We start from the raw sequence: 18,829 nt of genomic DNA on the forward strand, positions 1-18,829 counted from the left end.
GGGTGCAGTTGCAGCCAGCAAGGTCAGACTGCTCCCTGTCCCTTCCGTTCCCTCCCATGCCTTGTCCTAACTGCCTACCCTTCCAGCAAATGTGTTCAAGAGAGGCTGTCAGCTACAGCTGTTTGCACAGGGGATGAATACCTGCTGTTAATCTTGCATATATATGTGTGTGTGTGTGTGTGTATATATATATATATATATATATACACATACACACATATACATATACATATACTTATATTTATATTTATATTTACATACATACATATAGTCAGGGCCAGAAATATTGGAACAAGGATAACTGTTTTGGCAGTTGGCCTCTGTACACCACCACATTGAAGCTGAAAGGAAACACACCCAGATAGGAGCGAAGTCAGGACTTTCAGCTGTAATTCAAGGGGTTTGACAAAAGTAGGGCACTAACCATTCAGGAAGTACAGCCAGCAGCATACACACACACCCATCATTGGTGGCTCATATGTAATGGAACAAACCAACGTAATTTCAAACTTAAGGATTGCCTTGAATACCTGGATGAAAATCCTTTGCAGTCAATGACTGCCTGAAGTCTGGAACCCATGGACATGACCAAATGCCAAGTTTCCTCCCTCGAGATGCTTTGCCAGGCTTTTACTGCAGCTGCCTTCAGCTGCTGCTTGTTTGCGGGTCTTTCTGCCTTCAGTCTTGTCTTCAGTAAGTGAAAAGCATGCTCTATTGGATTGAGATCAGGTGACTGACTTGGCCATTGAAGAACATCCCACTTCTTTGCCTTGAGAAACTCTTGGGTACCTTTGGCTCTATGTTTTGGGTCGTTATCCAGCTGCAATAAGAAGCGGCGTCCTATCAGTTTGGCAGCATTCGGCTGAATGTGAGCAGGAAGTATAGCCCTATACACTTCAGAATTCATCCTGCTACTTTTATCAGCAGTTAGGTCATCAATAAATACCAGTGACCCGGTTCCACTGGCAGACATACATGCCCATGCCATAACACTGCCTCCACCATGTTTGACAGATGATGTGGCATGCGTTGGATCATGACCTGTTCCTTTCCTTCTCCATACTTTTCTCTCCCCATCAAGTTAATCTTGGTTTCATCAGTCCAAAGAATCTTATTCCAGAACTGGGCAGGCTTTTTTAGGTGTTTGCTGGCAAAGGCTAATCTGGCCTGTCTGTTCTTGAGCGTTACCAGTGGTTTGCACCTTGTTTTGAAGCCTCTGTATTTACATTCATAAAGCCATCTCTTGACTGTAGATGTTGACAATGACATGCCTACCTCCGCAAGAGCGTTCTTGACCTGGCTAGATGTTGTGAAAGGGTTCCTCTTCACCATGAGCAGAATTCTGTGGTCATCCACTTTAGTTGTTTTCCGTGGTCTTCCAGGCCTTTTGCTGTTGCTGAGCTTGCCAGTTAATTCCTTCCTTTACAGGATGTTCCAAACTGTTGTGTTGGCCACTCCCAATATTTTTGCTCTCTCTGATGGGTTTATTTTGTTTCCTCAGCCTAATGATGGCCTCCTTCACTTGCATGGACACCTCTTTGGACCTCATGTTGGGAGTTGCAGTGAACAGTTATCAAATGCAAATATAACACTCAGAACCACCTCCAGGCCTTTTATCTGCTTGATTGGTCATGGGGTACCCAGGAAACAGGCCACACCTGGCCATGCAGCTGCTTGTCAGCCATTCGTTCCTTTACTTATGCACCACCAACGATGGGTGTGTGTGTATGCCACTGGCTGTACTTCCTGAATGGTTAGTGCCCCACTTTTGTCAAGCCCCTTGAATTACAGCTGAAAGTCCTGACTTCGCTCCCATCTGGGTGTGTTTCCTTTCAACTTCAGTGTGGTGGTATACAGAGGCCAACTGCCCAAACAGTTATCCTTGTTCCAATATTTCTGGCCCTGACTATATGTATGTATGTAAATATAAATATAAATATAAGTATATGTATATGTGTGTGTGTATGTGTGTGTGTGTGTGTATATATATATATATATATATATATATACATATATATATATATATACATACATATATATATATACACACACATACATATATATATATATATATATATATATATATATATATATATATGTATGTGTGTTCAAGATCTATACCCAACCTATCCTATGGCCATCTAGCCACTGACTAGCGACCATAGGATTGCGCCTTTAGTCTCTTTAGCTGTTATAGAGTTCTGCTGAGTGGCTTTCATGTGGGTGTTCTTTTGGGGGTGGGGATCATCCAAAGCATGGGTGGGCAGATGCTTTTGACTTCCATTCCCAGCATTCCTGACAATTGCCCATGCTTGCAGGGGCTTCTCGTGTTGAAGTTCCAAACATCTGGAGATCTACCTTCTCCCCACCCCTGCTCTAAAGGTAGCAAAATCAATCGTATAGTCCAATGTCAGTGCCAAAAGATGAAATCACACAAAATGATGACATGTACAAAAAGATCAGATTGGCTGGAATGGGTTTTGGTTATGCAACTAAGAACATATTCTCACAGGGAAGGTTCAGTGAATGGTTTTGGCTCATTCTGATGCTTTAGAGAGAAAGATGTGGAAAGCATTTTTCCTGGAAAATTGATAATTAGGCAATTCAAGCCTTTAAAAAAACAACAAAAAACTTCCCCTTTAGAGTGTGGCTTGATACATTTGATTCAATCTGGATAATTTTAACAACTTATTCATCTTTATCTCTGATGTGGGTATGTCTATCCTTGGCCACTTTCTTTGGTTTTGCTCCCTCTTTGAAGCACACTCTTTTCTGAATGATATGGACTATGATGAAGGGGAGCTAATTCATGATATGGGATGCTGCAGGGAAGAGCCTGCTCTGGACTACAAAACTGGAGGAGATCTCTGATTCCAAGAAAATGTAAACAAATTCTATAAGGCTAGAATTTAAATGTGCAAATCAGCAACTGGAAAAATACAAAGAGATCATACAACTCTTTTAAAATGTCTTATTGTCCAGTGTGTGTGTGTGTGTGTAACACAGACACACACACACTTACACTTATTTTTAAAGTGTAGATGAAATAAGCCAAGCAAAATGAAACATTTGCATTTACTTTGACTTTCAGGCAAAGCTTTCGAGCAAATATCCTTTGTTTCCTAGCTAAATCCCAGTCCTCCTAATCTGATTATTTTAAAAATAACTCTTCTACTCTTCTTGCTGAACCTTTTCAGTCACATTTGATGCTGCTTGTCATCCCCTCTGGATGCTGGGAATGCTTACTGTGCACATCTTCCCACATGGGCTTGTCCCCACAATAAATTATAGTGGCATCTGAGTACAGCTCCCACTATCGAAGCATTGTACCATCTGCTTTTTTCGGTTACTGCATTGTAGATGAATGCCATGCTTAGCCCACCGTAGTGGGCTATCTCGTCCTGCCACCTTTTTAATGGGGCCTGCTTCTGTGTAGCATGGCATGCAGAAATTAATAGAGCTGTGTGCAAATGACCTCTTGATATTCTCCACCCTATTTGTAGGCAGAGAAACTGGGGGGACAATTTCAATGAATTTCTCCAGGGGGAGGAGAAATTCTTAACAGTTTCTCACAGGTAGGGCTCATAATTGGCAGGAGTTGTAGCACATCTTCCTTCCTTCCTTCCTTCCTTCCTTCCTTCCTTCCTTCCTTCCTTAGGTTCTTTTGTGGTACCATTGCAAGTGGCAACAGCATAACTGGCAAGCTGGCCCCCATTTTGCATAAACCACAATGCAGGTGTGAGGACAACAATGTTGTGTCCAGCTCCAGGAAAGAGGTGGAACTAGTGCTGTGCTAAAATCTGTCCTCCAGTTTCCGGGAAGTCCTCTCCCCCCCCCCCCCGCGCGCTCCACTGCCCTATAAAAGAGGCTTCTGTTGTCCGCCTCATACTCATTTTCAGGGTGTTTCATAATTTATTTTTGTGGTGTTTTTAAGCTAACTAATAACTGCAAGGCAGCTGAGGGTACTGTGTGTTGTACTTCCTTTCTATTATACATCTCTCCATTGCTCTGCAGCCTTCCAGGCTGCCTGTATGTCCTGATCTGAAAAAGCCCTGTGGGAGGAATGATGTCACAATGTCTCCGCCTGGGCTTTAATTGAAGTGTGGGAAGCTGAGGATGCTACAGGCTGCCAGAGAGATGATTGTACAATGAAAGACAGGACACTTGCACACACTCCTTAGCTACCTCCTAAGTAAGGTAAGCGCAAGAAACCCAAACCCAAACCATGACTTTGTTCACCTTTAAATTTCTTTTTTGTCAAATTGAATGAGAATGGTGTTATATATATATATATATATATATATATATATATATATATATATATATGGGAGAAATTTTCAGTTCAGCCCTCTATTTTAAGCAGGAGAGGCTGGAGATAGAGAAAACTGCTGGAAGAAGGTTCCACAGATAAATTTTGGAGAGGTAAACTGTTGTTCAAGGCACAGGAAAAAGAGGAGAGCCTATAAAAGGATTGCAACCTAGGGCTGTTGCATTAAAAAAATAATTTTCCAGATCATAGTAGATCTTGTTCTCTTCCCTTTTCCCATCACTCCTGCTTTTGTTCATCCGCTGCCTTCATAGATTTTGGTTTTATTGTGTTTTTAATCTCATGGTGAACTATGCAGTTGTACTAAACACACACACACACACACACACGAAAAAAAGTAGTTGTATCAGGTAGGAAACAGGCTTTGTTGAACATGTAATCACATTTTTTGTGCCACTCAGAATGGATAAAGGCAGCAGAAGGAGATGCAAGGAGAGTAAAACATCATATGGCAACCAGGATGATGGAGTTCAAGGTTAATTCAGGGTGACTCTCTGAACACATTCTTGAATGTTGTTGAGTTTAGCAGGGACAATTGCTAAGTACAAAGCAGCACAGCTTGAACCATGTGAACACAACACTGGTTGGCATTGACACTGACTCCCAGATGTTTTCAACAGCTGCAGGTCATCTGGTGATTAAATCAACTTCAACTGAGCATTGACCTATGAAAGAATAAAAGCATACTGCAGACAAAATCCACATTTCCTCGTACAACATAAATAATATTTCCTGCAGATTTTTTTTAATGCTCTTCTGTCATTGAGTTAGATACAGAGATTACTAGAATCTCAGATTTATATTTATAACCATTTTCAGACAGTTGGATGTTTTCCACACAACAGTTTAAGATTCAGCATTAAATTATTGAGCCTGCTATTTTTTAAAAAGTCACTGATACCAATGGCACTCATGAGTCATGAATAACTGTGTTTATTACAACAGCCTCAGTCTTCTATGTGTTTCATTTCCCTGAAGATGTATCATGCATATTCAAACTGTGCTTATATAAGTATGTGTTATAAAATAGTGTTTGCTTGCATGCAAGGAGTAAGAAGAATTAAGAGACTGCTAATAGCCCATTGAGGTTTACTGATAATAAACTTCACTTATACCACATATGCTCCAGTATAAACTAAAACCAGGCAGTGCAAGATAAACTCACATAGGCAGAAGGCTCCTGTTTCTTATGTTATCCATCTCAGATATGTTGCAAAATGAATTTCAGCCCATGCGTCTTCTGTTGATGAAAACAGTCATGCACCTTGTTGCTTGGGGCAAACAAGATTAGCCTCCAGGGCCCCATCTACATGGCACCACTTTCACCCCCCACCCCATCACAACTGCGCAGCACTGCGGCTTCGAACCAGAATCCCCTGCGATACATGCACAATGTACTGCACGCTTCCCTAACAGACTCACTGTGCCCGTTTTTTGCCATTATACTTGAATACGCAGCTATGCAGTCCTGTGAGCATGGGGGTGCAACACTTCATTGGCTGTTTTGTATTTTAGGGGTTCTGTTGTGTCTTTCCCTCTCTCAGTTAAAAATTGGTTTCTGTGTGCGCCTTCATTTCCATGCCATCAGTTGTCAGTTCCTCAGCCTGAGACTCTCACGATGGTTCACACTCACAAGTGGTACGTGCCTACCCATTGTTCCAAAATGGTTCCGGAGTGAAGATGGTCCTCCTCCAAGACCCCCCCCCCGCCGGCCCTTGGGCACTGAGTCCAAAAGCAACCATTGCAATGATACGAAGCTGCAAAAATATGTGAAAGTGTGATAAAATTACTGAAAATGCCTCTCTGTGCCTCTGTAACTGTGCAGCTGCAAAGGGATGGGGAGAATGAAGGGGCATCACAGAGCGACACAAGCACTACGCATGCCTACAACATGCCCACCACAAAAGGTGAATTCGGTTTGGGGAAGGGACCCACAGCATACCAAAAACATCACAGCAGAATGACACCCCGGAGGTCTGCAGTTTCCAGGAGAAAACCACGGATGGCTGCAAACTGGCGACTGCATCATCTGTGCCGAGGGACCTCGACTCGCAGCTGCCCTGGAGTAAAAGGCTCACATAGATGGGGCCCAGGTGACCAGGCAGAGAAGCTTTTCCCAAGCTGGATGGGCGTCTTTGATCCATTTTTCTTCTAGGCTACCAGCTACTGACGTTGGCATGCTGTTGACCACCAGGCTAGGAACAGGAGTTCCCTATTAACGATGAATGCAGTTGCTAGATTCAAGTGCATGAGATTTGTTCATTGATTCTGCCCATTTGTATGACTTTATGATTTCATGAGGCTCCTTTTAGTATTCCTACTCCGTGGGTTTGCTTGCTCGTGCGGCCCGTAGGATGGCCATATGTCCTATTTACAGAGTACAGCCGTCTATTGGGAGGACTGTCAGAGGGCAACCCCCTATTTCAAGCTGTCCTTCATTTGAAAGGCCATCAGAGGACAGCCCTCCATTTTAAAGTGTCTAATCCTAGCCCAGTTTAAAGAGAAATAACTGTAAGTAGGGAGAGCAGGAGCCTTGGTGTCACCCATCAGCAATGAGCACCTGAACAGCAGGCTGAGCAGCCACATGGCTCAGCTGGTCGTAGCCATCTCCACCAAGGTGAGACATATTACACTGCTGCGTAAATTATAGTAATTATTGCTATATTTGCACCTAGCATATGTACTGTATGTAGATGCTATGCCAGTTGGTGCCCTCTTTTTTGTGTGTACTGGAAGAGTGGCCACCTTAGTGACGCACCAAACCACTGTTCATACTTGGAGGGAATAATATAAAGTAATTTGGATGGCATCACTGAGCTTCACGGGGGAATGGCTGGTGGGAAGAGCCATGGAGGAAGCTTGGCTGCACTCAGGTCTCTTGCACACCCAACGTGTGTTCCTCCGATATTGGATTTAGTTTGATTTTCCTCTCACTAAACCCACTAATTCATTCTTTTGCTGAATAATTGTGTCAAGTTACCCATGATGGGTCTTCTTGTCATGTTTTCCACGACCTGGGAAAGATATTCCTTTTTCTTTATGGCTTTCCTGAGAGAGCTGGTATGATGTGGTGGCTCAAGAGGCTGAGCTATGAATCAGAAAGCCCCCAGTTTGAATCTTACCTCTGCAGTCACGAACTCATTAGGTGACCTTAGGCAAGTCACTCTCAGCCTCAGCTGGCCCATCTGCAATATGGGGGATAATAATACTGTCTTATGGCTGGGGAACTTTTTCAGGCCCAAGGGCCAAATTGGTTCTGGACAAGCACAATGGGGGCCATATGGGCAGGATCACATCCCAAAGTTGGCATGGCCATCCCACTGCTGGCATGTGGCCCCACCATGTTATTGCCCAGGCCCAACTGACCCACTTATATACACACCTCTTCTCTTCTCTTCTCTTCTCTTCTCTTCTCTTCTCTTCTCTTCTCTTCTCTTCTCTTCTCTCTCTCATACACGTATAGATATTGCCCTTCCCACACTCCAATCAGGCTTTTTTAAAACTTCCAGTGGTACCAGTGGAGGCTTTTTAAAAGCCTTATTGCAATGGAGGAGGGATGATTTTTGATTTTTGGGAAGGGGAGGGTTAGCTGCATGGGAAGGGGAGCAAAGAAACTGTCTTATCTCCAATCAGAGATCAGAGATAGGAGATAAGGCAGGGAAGCTGACAGGCAGGATGGGGCCATCCCATGGGCCATATAAGACCCATAGGTCATAAGTTCACCATCTCTGTTGTAAGGCCTGTAAGTAGTAAATAGTTCACATGAGGTACTCTGAACACTTGAAAGTGTTATACAAATGTTACATATGACTATTATTACTGATAAAATGATATCTGGTTGATTCTATGGGCATCTCTCACCTTGATAGCACATTTTAGACTTCATCACAAGCTCTGTTCAAATTTAGCTGCTAAACACATTAGTTTGCATGATGCTTGAACTTGTAACTTCTGGAGACCTCCCAGTAGCCCCTCCCCTTCAGAATCCAATGCAAACCTAGCATTTTTACTTTAAAGGCCTACCATCTCTTTTCCTCGCCACATGCGTCATTACTCATTATGTTGCTGTCAGATTTCTTTGCTCTTTTGATTCCATCAACCCCATCCATCTACAGGTTCTCATATTCCCCTGCTCACTTTCCCCCATTTCTTCACGGAAGAACTCGCAATTAACTTAATGCATTGTGAGTGGTTATTGTGGATGATTAAGTCAGACTAGGTATACCAAGAGTGCCACTTTGCAGAATCAGCCTTGCTGGTCATAAATGGTATTTCTCATGGTGTATCTTTGTCATTTCCTCCTTCCTCATTTTTCTGTTTCTTCTTGCTGTCTAATGTTATGGCCAATTTAGTTGTGAGGGCAGCAGGACAGTGTGCAGAACTGGGTCTGCCTCTGAATCCCTTTTGTTCTGAGATGGGGGTTTGGGCAGGAAATATTGATAGGACCAGAAGGAATGCTTAATGTTGGTCAGGACTGCTGGCCAGGCTTGGTGATACCTCCTTTTGTTGGGCTTAATGGCCAGTGGACCTTTCTGAATGGCCTAGAAAATACCTGGAAGGTCCTAAAAAGGGGCACCCTTTCCCCACCCAACTGACCTCAATAAGTCTTAGTGTGTGCCTGTGCCTGTGAAAGGGAACAAAGGTGAGAGACAACAGAGCAAGGAGGCACCAGGCTAAGCTTTAGGGCTCTGTAAACTGTGAGAGATGGGATGCAGGGGTATCTGTCTCTGGAGATCAGGTGGGGAAAGTGGGTTTTGCTGCTGGAGCGTTTAAGCTGTGTGCCTCCACCTATGTTCAATCTGTATATTTAAAATATATTACAAAATGTAATAAGCCTCCAGAGACCTCCACAGGGAACCAAACTGGTTAAGCACTGGTCCCCTGGATCTACTCCCACTCAGAAAAGCGGGATGAGTATAACACTATAAAGAAAGATGCAGGGTGGGGGTGAAGATTTTTAAACTTTGGCATGAGTAGGCAGGGGGGCAGTGGCGGCGGTTTCTTTTGGGGGTACTGCAACCTTATCTGCACATTAGTATTGCAATTAGTTAATTCATGGGAATTTTGACCACAGCTAGCCTTAGGATCTCCATAGTCTACCATGTGGTTTCCTGTGATTTCTTCCTTTTGCTCCTCCCTTTAATTCCTCCCATGCACTCTCTCTATCTCTGATCACCTCCATTGCTGGGAGCTCATGCGTTTGCTGTCTTGCTCCTGCCAGTGTAATGGAACACAAAATGGACTGAACAAACTCTTTTTTGAAACTCTATGCTGTGCCTGCATTTTATATGTAAGAACATTTGTGAGTAAAACTATTTTACCTTTTCTTCACCAAAGAAGGGCTCGGTCTCCTTTTATTGTTATAAGATCGCCTGTGTACATGTGGGACTGGTAAATGTTCATTCTGTTGTGCCTTTTTGCTTTTTTTGCTTTTCTAATTGCCTCTCTGTCAGGAAGCATCATTACTAAATAATCCCATCAGTTTCCACACCCACACTTTCCCTCAGCTGATTTTTAAGGGCCAGGAAGAACCCAGTCTGGGAGAAAAATAGATAAAAAAGCAATTCGTTCTAAAAAATTAATTTGCAGTTTAAAGAACGGGGGAGGTCAAAGATGAGCTCTATCCTCCCATCTGACTGCACTGAATGTTAAATGGTCCCTTCTGCAGATTTATAAGAAATCAACAGAACATCACATCTATGGATAAGATTCCATAGAATTGCAGATCTTATGGAAGTCTACTCAGAAGTAAGCCCCACTGAGTTCAGTGGGAGTTACTCCCAGGTAAGCAAGAACCATATCCCGGGAAGTACTAGTTCCCCTCTACTCAGCACTGGTTAAGCCTCACCTGGAGTACTGTGTCCAGTTCTGGGCACCACACTTTAAGAAGGATGCAGACAAGCTAGAGAGGGTTCAGAGGAGGGCAACAAAGATGATCAGGGGACTGGAAACAAAGCCCTATGAGGAGAGACTGAAAGAACTGGGCATGTTTAGCCTTGGGAAGAGAAGACTGAGGGGAGATAGGATAGTGCTCTTCAAATACTTGAAAGGTTGTCACAGAGAGGAAGGCCAGGATCTCTTCTCCATCATGCCAGAGTGCAGGACACGGAATACTGGGCTCAAGTTACAGGAAGACAGATTCCGGCTGAACATCAGGAAAAACTTCCTGACTGTTAGAGCAATACGACAATGGAACCAATGACCTAGGGAGGTGGTGGGCTCTCTCACACTGGAGGCATTCAAGACGAGGCTGGACAGCCATCTGTCAGGGATGCTCTGACTTGGATTCCTGCTCTGAGCAGGGGGATGGACTCTATGTCCTTGTAGGCCCCTTTCAACCCTACTATTCTATGACTCTATGATTCTATGACTCTAAGAGCGTTGCAGCCTTAGTCTGTAAGACAGTGGGTGGTGGAATTCAGTACAGTCAAAAGGAAACACTTCTTCACACAGCACAAGAGTTAAACCATGGCATTCAGTGCTATAAGCTGTGGTGACAACCATGAGTTTAGATGGCTTTAAAGGAGGATTTGAAAATTCATGCAGGATAAGGCTATCAATGGCTAGCAGTCATGATGGCTATATTATATATATATGATCTCCGGATTCAGAAGCAGCATCCTTCTGAAGGCCAGTTACTGGAGAATGTATGCAGAGGTGTGTTTTTGCACTTATGTCCTGCTTGTGGCCTTCCATCGGGGCATTTGGGTGGCCACTGGGAAAACAGAATGCTCTACTACATAGACCTTTGGTCTGCTCTGGCTCTTCTTATCTTCTTATGTTAAGTAACTTTTTTTTTACACTTTATAAAATGTTATGGAGTGATGGAGGAGTGTGAATGATAAGCAGCAGTCATTTTGCTGTTCTTTCTCTCCTGTGTTTGAATCCAAAATACCACCATGGTTGAAATCCTGCCTGTGGAATAAATAGCCAACATTTTTCACATAGCTTCCTGAACATTAATATTTGTTAACCTGGCTCAGGACCATTTGAAAAGGTTAGTAGCAGTGCATTACATTTTATTCTTCATCTTTAACTTGTTCGGTAACCTTATTCCGATTTCTCCAGGATGCTGGTTTTGAGCTGTTATATGGCTGTGGAGCCAAGATGCTGTCTCAAATGAGCAAACTTCAGTACTGAAGCACTTCATTACATCTGAAATCTCTGTGTGGGCTTTCTGTAAATTGTTGGTCTCAATCCAGGTAACTTTTGCACATTCTGTTGATGCCACATGCTTCAGAATAGATTGGGTTTGCCTGGCAAAATTGTCTAGTAAGTACTTACATAAGGTGTTACATGCCTCACTTTCTTAACTTATCTTGAGCTTGAAAAATGAGATGGCTTTCAATTTATGGACTGGTAACTTATTTGCTATCTTTCAGGACAGGAGTTGAATCACTATTCCTTCCATACTGTACCAGTTATAAATTCTCTTTCCATTTTCTTGTCAAAAGGAAACAATAAGTTCAAAAAAGAAAACAACACAGCAAAAACAACACTTGCAATTGCAAATCTAAAATGCTGTGTTGGAACAAATGGTGTTAAAATAACAAGGCCCCATCAGAAGATGGGCTGATTTCATGCCATGTGATTGGTTTGCCACAGAGCAGATTTGTGTGAAGGTGTGTAAGGCTGCAATTCTGTTTCTACTTTCCTGGGAGTAAGCCCCATTGAACTCAATAGGACTTACTTCTGAGTAGACATATATAGCATTGCATTATAAAGCCTAAACATCTGAAATCATCATATGTTCAGCGACTGGAAACTAACTTATCATTGTGGGGTACTCAACGATTCCCCTTTCCCCATCCTTTGTTTAATGCCCTTTGGATTCTTTCTTCATAACTGATGATGGCAAAGCAGATCTATTTGCCTCCCTCCTGAAATGGCTTCCTTTGCCTTACTGACTGCTACAGTGGAGTGGGACAGACATGTTGAATCTTCAGGCTTCGTGTTCTGTGTGTATGTGTATGTTTGTGAAGAGCAATGCAAATGAACTGCAAAGGAGAGGCAGGCCTGAAATCCTGTAGCTGCATTTTAAATCCATTTCATTTGGGGTTCAGGCTGGGTTTTGGCACAGAAACAGCCTTGGTCACCCTGTATGATGACCTATGTTGGGAGAGAGACAGGGGGAGTGTGACCTTGTTGATTCTCCTTGGTCTCTCGGTGGCTTTCGATACCATCAACCATGGTATCCTTCTGGGACAATTGTCTGTGCTGGGAGTGGGAGGCATGGCATTGCAGTGGTTTCACTCCTACCTGGACGGTCAGGTCCAGAAGGTGGTGCTTGGGGAATATTGCTTTGCCCCATGGATTCTCCAGTATGGAGTGCCACAGGGGTCAGTTCTGTCCCCTGTGCTATTTAACATCTACGTGAAACAGTTGAGTGTGTTCATCCAAAGTTTTGGTGCGCATTGTCATCAGTATTCTGATGACACACAACTCTATTTCTCCTTTTTATCTTCTTCAGGTGAGGCTGTGGATGTGCTAAATGAATGCCTGGCTGCGACAATGATGAGGGCTAATAAACTGAAACTCAATCCAGACAAGACTGAGATGCTGTTGGTGAGTGGTTCTTCTGACTGGATGGAGGGTGCTCAACCTGTTCTGGATGGGGTTGCACTCCCCTTGAAGGAGCAGGTTCATAGCTTGTGGGTTCTCCTTGAGCCATCTTTGTCACTTGAGGCTCAGGTGGCCTCAGGGGCACGGGGTGCCTTCTACCAAATTCAGTTGGTGGCCCAGCTGTGCCCCTATCTGGACAGGGATAACCTGGCTTCAGTTGTCTATGCTCTGGTAATCTCCAAATTAGATTACTGCAATGCACTCAACATGGGGCTGCCTTTGAAGACAGTTCAGAAACTGCAGCTTGTGCAAAATGTGGCGGCCAGATTGATAATAGTCAATAGGAGCCATGTGGGGACCATAGAGATTTGGACCCTGGTAGGGGCCAAGGATTAAATCCTTTCTTTCTCCCTCCTGATGCCACAGTTCCAATCTGGTTCTCCCCTGGCAGTTACTGAGTAAACAGAAAGCAAGCACGGGATGACATCTCACATGCTTCACTATTTTGGCCCTTAACTTGCTTGGCATTAATGAAAATATACTGCTGTTATGGGGAAGAAGTGGAATGACAGCTCTACAGCAGTATACTTCTGCAACAACATACAGATCTGAAAACAGTAAAGGATGTGGAAGCTGTGACAGCGCATGTGTCTTTTTTTTTTACACCCATGTTTTAAAGACAGCATACAGATATTTCCTGATTAATACAGCACTGGAGATTTATTTTCCTGACTTTTCTCCTTTAAATGCTTCTATTCCTATTCTATATTCTCTCCAATTCCAATGGAGGCAGTTCTGTGGTTAACTGTATGATACTCCAAAATGCCCAGTGATTTGTGAAGAAGAAAAAAAGATAAACAAGGTAAGTGAAATAAATAAAGGGAATGAACAGACAGCCAAGCTATTTATATCCTTTGAAGGTTAAACAGTCCTTCTGCTATCGCAGTACTTTGACATATGGTACTACGTTGCTAATGTACATAATCTGCGATATTAAGAAGCTGATCCTTGCTGAAAGGCAGATGATAATGAATGTTTGCCAAAAGTTCTGTTTTCATTGCTAAGGCCACTTCAAAAAAACAAACACACACAACAATTTTCAAAGAAATATATGATGGGTTGAAGCAACATGAAACACATTTCAAAAAATAAATATTAATCCTTAAACTGTGTTTTAAGGCTTTGGAAGCCTTTGGGATTGCTGTCATGAATATTAATGCCAAGATGCTATGGACATTTGATCAAACCCTTTTTGTGTGCATGTGTGTAAGCCTTCGGAAATGTGCATTTTTATGTCTTTTTTTTAAGGTACTATACCAGAACTGGGGAATCTGTGGCCCACCACATGTTGTTGGACTGTAGTTCCCATCAGCTCTAGCCAGCCTGGCCAATGGTGAAGAATGGTAGGAGTAGTAGTTATCAACCTATAGAGGGACAAAGGTTCTCCACCCCGTGCTATCATTTTACCGGGGCCCTACTCTGCAGTTGAAACAGAGTGTACTTTAAGCATCAGATCTGAGAATTTGTTTCCTTTCATGAATTTATGAGCTCAGAGTTTCACACTTGAAGTGTTCCAGTTTGTATAATTTACATCAAGAACTTCAGCCAAAATTAAAACAATTTGCTCCCTGCTGTAGAATATGTCGCACCACAGCCAAACAGCCACAAGTTATTGAATCCTGGATTTATGAATGCCAAGTGCTGATTTATCAGTGCACAAGTAGAAATATGCTTATGAACTCTGAATGAGAAATAAGTACATGGAATGAAAACATTTTCAGCACCTAAGTGCATGCAAACCTATGGCACCGAAGCTAGTCATGTTAGAAAGCCAATGGCTATATTTGATTCACAGAACAACATGGAGCGATATCCTCTGTTGACAAAGATGGTTTTCCTGTGCAAGCAATGCCTGGGCTGTTTTTGTTTTTTCTACAAAGTGGCTTTCAGTAGGAAGCTCTGGACTCTGGCCCACTGATGTATAAGTTTTGCTTTTACCTATTTCATGGCGCCACTGTTCATCCCACCCCTCCCCAAAACACCCTCAGCGTCTCTGCTTCATTGACAGCTTCTTCTCTGCCATTTCCATTTTTTCTGCTCCTTTCCTGCATCAAAATCACAGGCACTTTGCACCAGCATAACGTCTTGCCATAGTGCCAGCTGTGAGACCTTGGATCATCATAGGTATCATGTGAAAATACGGACACAAAGGCCTTGGGAGTTTGTCAGCACATTGAGAGGCATTCGTATAGCACCTGTACACCACTCCCTAGAGCCATGGATCCTGACTTATCTGGGGTCATTAATGGGTGGACAGGGAGAGTGGCATTTCCACTGGCCCCATCTCCATGAGTTTATCCAAAGCTAATCTTGTTTACTCATAAGCCCTCTGTGTGATTGGGAATCCTGCATTTTTACAGTTCCTGATCACATGTACAAAGCCTATGTGCATCCACATTCTTTGTGTGTAGGCTCTTCGGATCACGTATTCATATTGCATGAGCAGGGCCAGTGCTGGGTCCGGGTTTTCGAGGGCCCTTGGACAAGACACCCACAATGGGGCCCCTTCCTCAGTGAACCACCTTCTCAATGCAATTGTCACCAGCTGCTATTGCACCTCATTCTCTTTCTCAGCATTGTTACCGCTTGCTTGCTTGACAAACAGAGAGCCAGTAAGCAAGTAGGCAGTGGCATCTCCTGCTTCTCCTCCTCACCAGCACCATTGTCTGGGCCAGAGCAAGAGCAGGCGAACAGGCAGATTGCAGTGGTGAAGAGGAAGAGCAACTCCAGGGGGTCCTTGTCCTGGGAGCCCTGACAGAGTATGGGCCCTTGGCAGGTGCCCAACCATGTCTACCTTTGATGTCAGTCCTGAAGGGATACTGTTGCAAGGGACTGTTTTCTCAGGATGTGACTGCCCATGTTTAAATATCCTATTTTATCTGGGCAAAATAATATCAGAATTCAGTAGTATCTTCAGTATCCTCTGCCTCTATGAAGACTAGAGCCCTAATAACTTCCATACACCCATTTATATTTATTTGGCTTGAGTTATGAATCCTACTGAGGTATTTGTTTTGGAACACATATTATAAGTCCCTCACTGCAAGTTAAAGAGCAGAGCTATAAACCTCAGTGGACAGCAGAATAAATCGTGTAATGGCATTTTAACCTGGAGCCCATCATGTTTGGCTTGGCAGTATTTGGAATGAAAATTCATGGTGCATATAGATGACAGTGCACACTTTGTTTATACCATACATGCTTAATGTGGGCAGCTGCTTAGGCCAATATTTACTTGAATTGTTTTTGGGGGCAGTAAGAGGCGGTCTGATGTGATTGAGTCATTTTACTTGAGACAACATAAGCAGTGGTTTGCGTCATGGTGGCTAAAGTTGAATCCTGAGCTTGGCAAGTGGAGCAGAGTTATTCTGGCAAAACTGGCCTTAGCCAAAATGGCAGCCACCAGTTCATAGAATGCTGCATCACCTCCCACATCTTGTTGTTCATCTACCATCATTGGCTCACATATGTAGCCAATTTCCTTCTCCAGTGATGGGGAAGTTCTTCCAGGATGGGTTCCATAGCAAACACCTAGGTTGTCTAGGTATAAAAACATGCATCTTGGAAGTGTGCTTGACCCTAACCCATAGGCATTTTTTGAAAGAGCTTTAAAGAACTTTTTTTTAAAAAAAAACACCAGATGTTTAAAAAATAAACAAACATCTTTGCCTGAGGTAGCTGACTTACTTTACTTCCGGGTAAGGCCATCTCTGCTATTTTGCCCTATCCTCACACAACAAAAGCAGGCACATACTACTGCCAATATTTGTGGCTCATGTGTCTCTAAAATGCAACTCTGTGCATGACTACTCAGAAAGAAGTCCTGCTGAGTTCAATGAGACTTACTCCCAGGTAACTCTGTATAGGATTACAGCCCCCCCCCCCCACGAACAGCAGTGCCATGAAATAGGTAAAGGCAAAAGCATACTAGATCAATAGGCTAGAGGTCCATAGCTTCCTATTACATGGAGAAGGATGTGGTTAAAGAACCTTTTGCCTGGGCTCACAGGGAAGTTGATCCTCCCACTGACTCATGCTGCTGCTCAGTTCAAAATATGGTAGTGAGGGGTAACATGGGGTGATATGTGCAGGTGTCCTTGCCAGTGGCAATGCACATGTGGCCCATCCACTGGCAGCAGCAACGTAGCACTTCTGGGCAGAAGCTCCGCAATGACTGGAAATGCTTGTTTCCGGAAGGGATGTGATCTGCCCCTTCCAGAAACGAGCATTTCCGCTCGCTGCAGTGCTTCCCTCTGGAAGTGCTACATCATGGCCACCAGTGGTAGGGGCTATGCACACATTGCCACTGGCAAGGATGCCCCTGGACTGCCTGTGCAAGGCCTGGGTTGGATACTACCCATGTGGCCCTCTAGCTATTTTTGGACCGCAACTCCCATCAGCATAGTTAATTGTGAGGGATGCTGGGAGCCGCAGTGCAGCAACATTTGGAGCACAGGTAGGCAACCTTTTTCGGCCATGAACACATTTGGCAATTTGAGTAACTGTCCTGGGCACCACCACAAAATGGCTGCTATTGGAGGCATGGCAAAGGACAATTAACCTGCCTGAAAGACTGAGTACAAAGCAGAGGTGGGTCAAAGCCCCAACACACTGAAAAACTTCTTTGAACTCACAGTTTTCAGCACCAACAGAAGCCTGTTTCACAGCAATCCCTGCTGCTGGTAAGAAAATATGCTGTTATTATTTTTTAAAGTGGGAGGGGGAGGGCACCCTGCTAGTTGCCAGGAAAGGTATCTGGGGGTGCATTGGTGCCCACAGGAACCACATTGCCTGGCCTGATCTGCAGAGACATACGTTGCCCATCCCTGAAAGAGGGCTTAAAAAAAATACTGTTGCTAAGTAGGGCCATACAACAATACGTCTCATATGGGATATATAAAAATGTTTATTTATTTGTTTCCTAGTGGAACAAATATTTGTGAGATAAAACAACACACAAAATTGTCCCCATAATGGATCTGCTAATAGAGACCCCCTTGGTCCATCAGAGGAGGTGATTGGTATAAGCAGCACCACTGAACATGTGTTGGGCTGCACAACTCCATGTGCTCATATACCAAGGTGCATAAGGAGATAAATGCCCATTTCCATGAACGTGGCTGCCCTTTATCCATTGCTGCCTTGTTCACAGTAATTGCTACATATATCCTTGTCTAAGCAGCTGTTCACATTAATATGTGTCCAAGCAGGCATGTATCTGATTGAGTGTTGAAAAGAAGTATTATGTGTTTGTGAGAACAGGCTCCTAGTCATTATTCTATATGGCAACTGAATATCCTGTGCATGTATCTATTGACAGTAAATCCATATAATGCGTGAGTAGTGTATTGTGTATAGATGGGATGAGTAACCAATTGCTTTCCAGTCTATAATGCTGTGTACAAAGTAGGGCTTAACTCAAAAATTGGGTTCTATGTGCAAAAACTGAAGTGGGGCAAAAGTCATGGAGGTGAGATTAGGAAGGTGATTTCTGCTGGGGACAAGCAGTATCGTTTTGGATGCTCAGGGGGTAGGTTACCATTGGTGGAAGCAGTGCTCCCAGTGGATGCTTTTTTCTTTGTTTTTTGCCATTGCTTCAGGCAGCATTCCAGCCCCGGTCCCCACTGCCAAATGCCCAGAAGTACCATCATTTGGGGACATTTTTGGAAAAAATAATCATCCTCATTGGCAGCTATCATCCCCCACCCCGAATATCATGGAATTATCTTGGGCATTCTGGGAAAAAGAAAATGGTGGCTGCCAGTGCCAGCCAACAGCTGCTAAAAGAAGGCCTGTTGCTACCACTGCCTCAGCTGGGCCAAAAAAAAGGAGAAAGGAGTCCAGGCATCAGAGGTCAGAGAAGGCCTACCCATCAATGGT

This window comes from Heloderma suspectum, chromosome 1, assembly GCF_057233095.1.
Source record: "Heloderma suspectum isolate Gila_16-S chromosome 1, 16-S_ref, whole genome shotgun sequence".
NCBI lineage: Eukaryota > Metazoa > Chordata > Lepidosauria > Squamata > Helodermatidae > Heloderma > Heloderma suspectum.